Genomic DNA, 7541 nt, shown 5'->3' with positions numbered 1-7541 from the left:
GGCAAGTTACTTCTGTTTTCTGGGCATTAGTAAAATGAAGATTAGATTGTCAGCAGTGGTTCTCAACCTTCACTGTACTTTTGAATCTCCTGGGGGGCTTTCAAAAACATGTCCATCCAAATTCACTTGCAGAGATTCTGGTTTAGATGATTTAGATGGGGAATCAAGACTTAGAACTCCTCAGCTCATTTTAATGTGTGACTAGGTTTGAAAGGCCAGATGGTCTTTAATCACCTACTTGGGTAGGTGCCATGATGCTCAGGGCCAATGAATATAAAGAAAGTTCAGCACAGGGAGTTCCCTAGGGGTCCAGTGATTAGGACTCTGAGCTTTCACTACAGTGCCCCAGGTTCACTTCCTGGTCAGGGAACTAAGATCCTGCAAGTCTCAGGGTACAGCCAAAAAAAAGAGAAAAGAAACAATAAAAACAAACAACAGTATAGCACAGATCAATCAACAGTACAAGAAACCTTGACTTATGATTACACCCCGCTTCTCAGGATCACAGCTGCTGCATACAGACCAGAAGGGACACCAGGACCCACTGAATTCTCTATGTGAAACACAAGGAAAGAAGCATGGTGGAGAAGAGGCCTGTAGGATCCATCTCCTTAGGACCTGGGGAAGGGTAGGTGGGACTGCTTGGGGGTAGGAGGAAGCCTGGCCCGGGGCTGGTACCATCTGCTGATTAGTGCTTCAGGCAAGTGTTCCCAACACTCGCAGTGGGACATGACAGATTGGGAGAGTGACAGCATGCTGAGGTCTTTACCCCTGTAAAAGATTTCCTAGGTGAGTCTCCTGTCAAGGTGGTTAACTAGCATGGTAGAGAGAACTTCTGGCATCCCAGCTGGAGGAGACCTGCTGACCTGCTCTATAGTGAAACTGGTGAAAATTATTAAACATTTAAAGTTTCTAGAAATGGCCCTAGGGGCAAACAAAGTAAGAACAAAATTACAGCTTTTAAACCAGTATAAGTAAACTTGATCTGTCCATAGAAGGCAAAGAAGGAAAATAAAAGTAAATGAGCAGCATGTAAAAATTAATGGTATTTCTACATGCTAATGGTGAACATGTGGAAACCAAAATTAGTCATAATACCACTTCCAATCACTCTAAAGAAAATGAAGCTCTTAGATATTAGTTTAATAAAACATGCACCAGATCTGTGTAATGATATTTACAAAGTGCTGATGAAAGAAATTAAAGAAGACTTAAATGCATGGACAACAGAAGGTTCAGCACAGCGAAGATGCCAGTTTTCCCAAAGTTAAGCTGTAGATTTAACACAATTCCTATAAAAATCCCAACAGGTTTTTTGTAAACAAGCTTACTATTTTATGTGTGTGTATGTGGAAAATGCCTTGAATAGCTAAAATACTTTAGAAAAAGAAGAAAGAATGAGAAGGCACTCCACCCAGCGTCACGGATGATGATCTAGCTGCAGTGATGAAGACTGTGCGGCACTGGTGCAGGGAGAGACACACAGATGAATGGAAGGGAAGAGAGAATCCAGAACAGACTCACACAGCCATGGCTGTCCGATTTCTGACAAAGGTGCAAAAGCAATTTGTTAGAGGAAGGAGACCCTGTCAACATGTGGTACTGGTACAGTGTGGCATCCTTAGGCTAAAAAATAACCCCAATCTAAGTCTCACAGAAAAAATAGACAAAAATTAACTCCATATGGACTTAAATATAAAAACTGTAAAATGAAACAAGAAGAAAGTATAGTTAATGAAAACTATGGAGTAAGATGGAAATAATAAAGATAATGTAACTGGGTTAAACTTACCAATTAGAAGAATTTTTTTAATAAGAAAGCTTTTTCTTTCAGAATAAAAGATAAATCTGACAATATATTATTTACAGACAACATAAAATCAAAAAACACTGAAAGATTGAAAATAAAGAATGTTAGAAATTCCTCATTGATTTGAATGAAAAGAAAGCTAAGATAGTGATTTCAATAACTGATAAAATGGAAATCAATGAAAAATATCACAAACAAGAAGGATGGACATCAAATAATGATAAAAGAATCAATCATGCATAAAGATATAATCATGATAAAATAATATGTGCCTCTAACAATATAACCTCAAAATATATAATCCAACAATTGACAGAAGTGCAGGGAGAAATAAGCAATTGTACTTGGAAATTTCAAAAAATTCTCTCAAAAGCAAAAAGTTAAACAGATTAAAAGCAAATTGATATATAGAAGATTTGGACAATAAAATTAATAAGCTTTTTTTTTTTTTTTTTAGCACACTAAGTTCAGTTCAGTCACTCAGTCGTGTCCAGTTCTTTGCAACCCCATGAACTGCAGCACGCCAGGCCTCCCTGTCCATCACCAACTCCCGGAGTTCACCCAAACCCATGTCCATTGTGTCGGTGATGCCACCCAACCATCTCACCCTCTGTTGTCCCCTTCTCCTCCTGTCCTCAATCTTTCCCAGCATCAGGGCTTTTAAATGAGTTTGTTCTTCACATCAGGTGGCCAAAGTATTGGAGTTTCAGCTTCAATATCAGTCCTTTCAATGAACACCCAGGACTGATCTCCTTTAGGATGGACTGGTTGGATCTCCTTGCAGTCCAAGGGACTCTCAAGAGTCTTCTCCAACACCACACTTCAAAAGCATCAATTCTTTGGTGCTCAGCTTTCTTCACAGTCCAACTCTCACATCCACACATGACCACTGGAAAAACCATAGCATTGACTAGACACAACTTTGTTGACAATGTAATGTCTCTGCTTTTTTAATATGCTGTCTAGGTTGGTCATAACTTTCCTTCCAAGGAGTAAGTGACTTTTAATTTCATGGCTGCAGTCACCATCTGCACTGATTAGCACAGTAAGAACATTCACAAAAATTTACTGGTCCATGAAGGAAAAGCTGCAATAAATTCCAGAGGCTCAGAATGATATAAAACATATCCTCTAGACAAAAGGCAATGAAAATAGAAATTAATAACAAAAAGTTTTAATTGATGTGGACCCTCTTTTTCTCTTGGTGAGTCTGGCTAAAGATTTATCAGTTTTATTTATCTTTTCAAAAGTTTAGTTTTTAGTTTCATTGATTTATTTTTTTTTTAAAGTCTCATTTATTTCTGCTTTGACCTTTTTTATTTCTTTCATTCTAGTAACTTTGGGTTTTTTGTTGTTGTTGTTGTTCTTCTTTTCCTAGTTCCTTTAGGTGTAAGGTTAATTTGCTTATTTGAGATCTTTTTTACTGAGGTATGCTTGTATCACTATAAACTTCCCTCTTAGAATTGCTTTTGTTACATCCCATAGATTTTGGAATTCCCTGATAGTTCAGTTGGTGAAGAATCTGCCTGCAATGCAGGAGACCCTGGTTCAGTGCCTGGGTTGGGAAGATCCACTGGAGAAGGGATAGGCTACCCACTCCAGTATCTTAGGCTTCCTTGGTGGCTCAGCTGGTAAAGATTCTGCCTGCAGTGTGGGAGGTCTGGGTTAGATCCTTGGGTTGGGAAGATCCCCTGGAGAAGGGAAAGGCCACTCACTCCAGTATTCTGGCCTGGAGAATTCCATGGACTGTATAGTCCGTGGGGTTGCAAAGAGTCGGGCACGACTGAGGGACCTTTATGTGCATAGATTTTGGATTATCTGACTTCAGATATTTTAAAATTTCTTCTTTGACTTTTTGAGTGATCTGTTGGTGAGCATATTGTTTAGTCTTTACATGTTTGTATTTTTACTTTTTCTTAAAATTATTTTTAGTCTCATAGCATTGTGGTTGGAAAATACACTTGGTATAATTGCAGTTTTCTTAAATGCATTGAGACTTGTTTTGTGGCCTAGCATGTGATCTATCCTGGAGAATTTTCTATATGTACTTGAAATTCGAATGTCTATTCTGCTTTTGGATGGAATTTTCTGTATATGACTGTTAAGTCCATCTTATCTAATATATTGTTTGGTCAATATTTTCTTATTGATTTTCTGTCTAGATAATCTGTACATTGCTATAAGTGAAGTATTAAAGTCCCCCACTATGATTGTTTTACTGCCAAATTCTCTTTTTTGTATGTCAACATTTGCCTTATATATTGAGGTGCTCCTAAGTTGAGGGCATATATATTTACAATTGTTATACCTTCTTCTTGGATTGACCCCTTGAGTATTATGTAATGTCCTTGTCTTATGTTACAGTCTTTGTTTTAAAGTCTATTTTGTGTCATGTACCTATTCCTGAATGGATAAAAACTCAAGCCTCATCTATATGTTGTCTACAAGAGACACTTCAGCTTTAAAGACCCAACACAGATTGAAAGTGAAGGGATGGAAAGATATTCCATGCAAATGGAGACTGAAAAAACCTGGGGTAGCTTTACTATATTAGACAAAATGGACTTTTTTTTTTTTTTTTTGGCTGCACTTGAGTGGCTTGTGGGATCTTATTTCCTTGACCAGAGATTGAACCCATGCCCTCTGCAGTGAGAGCATTGAGTCCTAACCACTGGACCACCAGGGAATTCCCAACAAAATAGACTTTAAGACAAAAACTGTAATAAGAGGTTTAAAAGGTCATTCAGACCAGATCAGATCAGTCGCTCAGTCCTGTCCGACTCTTTGCGACCCCATGAATTGCAGCACGCCAGGCCTCCCTGTCCATCATCAACTCCCAGAGTTCACTCAGCCTCATGTCCATCGAGTCAGTGATGCCATCCAGCCATCTCATTCTCTGTCGTTCCCTTCTCCTCTTGCCCCCAATCCCTCCCAGCATCAGAGTCTTTTCCAATGAGTCAACTCTTCCCATCAGGTGGCCAAAGTACTGGAGTTTCAGCTTTAGCATCATTCCTTCCAGAGAAATCCCAGGGCTGATCTCCTTCAGAATGGACTGGTTGGATTTCCTTGCAGTCCAAGGGACTCTCAAGAGTCTTCTCCAACACCACAGTTCAAAAGCATCAGTTCTTCAGCGCTCAGCCTTCTTCACAGTCCAACTCTCACATCCATACACGACCACAGGAAAAACCATAGCCTTAACTAGACGAACCTTTGTTGGCAAAGTAATGTCTCTGCTTTTGAATGTGCTATCTAGGTTGGTCTTCTTTCCTTCCAAGGAGTAAGCGTCTTTTAATTTCATGGCTGCAGTCACCATCTGCAGTGATTTTGGAGCCCAAAAAAATAAAGTCTGACACTGTTCCCACTGTTTCCCCATCTATTTCCCATGAAGTGATGGGACCGGATGCCATGATCTTCGTTTTCTGAATGTTGAGCTTTAAGCCAACTTTTTCACTCTCCTCTTTCACTTTCATCAAGAGGCTTTTTAGTTCCTCTTCACTTTCTGCCATAAGGGTGGTGTCATCTGCATATCTGAGGTTACTGATATTTCTCCTGGCAATCTTGATTCCAGCTTGTGTTTCTTCCAGTCCAGCGTTTCTCATGATGTACTCTGCATAGAAGTTAAGTAAACAGGGTGACCATATACAGCCTTGACGTGCTCCTTTTCCTATTTGGAACCAGTCTGTTGTTCCATGTCCAGTTCTAACTGTTGCTTCCTGACGTGCATACAGATTTCTCAAGAGGCAGATCAGGTGGTCTGGTATTCCCATCTCTTTCAGAATTTTCCACAGTTTATTGTGATCCGCACAGTCAAAGGCTTTGGCATAGTCAATAAAGCAGAAATAGATGTTTTTCTGGAACTCTCTTGCTTTTTCCATGATCCAGCGGATGTTGGCAATTTGATCTCTGATTCCTCTGCCTTTTCCAAAACCAGCTTGAACATCAGGAAGTTCATGGTTCACATACTGGTGAAGCCTGGCTTGGAGAATTTTGAGCATTACTTTACTAGCGTGTGAGATGAGTGCAATTGTGTGGTAGTTTGAGCATTCTTTGGCATTGTCTTTCTTTGGGATTGGAATGAAAACTGACCTTTTCCAGTCCTGTGGCCACTGCTGAGTTTTCTAAATTTGCTGGCATATTGAGTGCAGCACTTTCACAGCATCATCTTTCAGGATTTGGAATAGCTCCACTGGAATTCCATCACCTCCACTAGCTTTGTTCATAGTGATGCTTGTAAAGGGGCCAATCCAACAAGAGGATATAATGTTTATAAGGATTTCTGCATGAACATTGGAGGTTCTAAATATATAAAGCAAATATTAACAGACCAGAAGAGAGAAAGAGACAGCAATAAAATAATAGTAGGGGACTTTAATACCACACTTTCATTAAAGTAATAGATACTCTGGACAGAAAGTCAATAAGGAAACACTGGCGTTAAACGACACATTAGATAAGATGAACGTGACAGATACTTGCAGAATATTCCATCCAAAAGCAATAGAATACACATTTCCCCCCCATTGTACAAGTGAACATTCTCCAGGATAGATCATATGTTAGGCCACAAAACAAGTCCTAATAAATTCAAGAAGATTTAAATCATACCAAGCAGATTTTCCAACCACAGTGATATGACACTTGAAGTCAATTCTAAGAGGAAAACTGGAAAATTCATAATTATGTGGTGATTAAACAACATGCCAATGAACAACCAGTGGGTTAAATAAACCAAAAGAGAAAGCAAAAACTACCTTGAGACAAATGAAAATGGAGATAAAACATCAAAACTGTGGGATGCAGCTTTTAAGTGGAAGTTCATAACTAATTTTATGTCTCAAGGAACAAGAAAAAGAAAATCAAACAAAGCCCAAATTTAGTAGAAGGAAGGGAAGAAAATAACAAAGATCAGAGTAGAAATAAATGAAACAGATACTAAAAAGATAATAGAAAAGATCAATGAAACTAAAAGTTGTTTTTGTTTTTAATTAATTTATTTTAATTGACAGTTTATTCCTTTACAATATTGTATTAGTTTTTGCCATACATTGACATGAGTCAGCCATGGTTGTACCTGTGTCCCCCATCCTGAACCCCACTCCCACCTCCCTCCCCATCCCATCTCTCTGGGTTGTCCCAGTGCATTGGCTTTGAGTGCCCTGTTTCATGCATCAAACTTGGATGGTCATCCATTTCACATATGGTAATATACATGTTTCAGTGCTGTTCTCTCAAATCATCCCATCCTCGCCTTCTCCCACAGAATCCAAAAGTCTGTTTTTTATATATGTGTCTTTTTTGCTGTCTTGCATATAGGATCATCATTACCATCTTTCTAAATTCCATAAATATGCATTAATATACTGTATTGGTGTTTTTCTTTCTGACTTACTTCACGCTGTATAATAGGCTCCAGTTTCATCCACCTCATTAGAACTGATTCAAATGCATTCTTTTAAAAAGCTGAGTAATATTCCATTGTGTATATGTACTACAACTTTCTTATCCATTCATCTGTTGATGGACATCTAGGTTGCTTCCATGTCTTAGCTATTATAAACAGTGCTGTGATGAACACTGGGATATACGTGTCTCTTTCAGTTCTGGTTTCTTTAGTGTGTATGCCCAGCAGTGGGATTGCTGGATCACATGGCAGTTCTTTTCCCAGTTTTTAAAGGAATCTCCACACTGTTCTCCATAGTGGCTGTACTAGTTTGCATTCCCACCAATATTG

Source organism: Bos javanicus, chromosome 2 (assembly GCF_032452875.1).
Source record: "Bos javanicus breed banteng chromosome 2, ARS-OSU_banteng_1.0, whole genome shotgun sequence".
In the NCBI taxonomy this organism is placed as follows: Eukaryota; Metazoa; Chordata; class Mammalia; order Artiodactyla; family Bovidae; genus Bos; species Bos javanicus.
The sequence above is the reverse complement of the archived record's forward strand: the minus strand, read 5'-3'. Positions refer to the sequence as shown.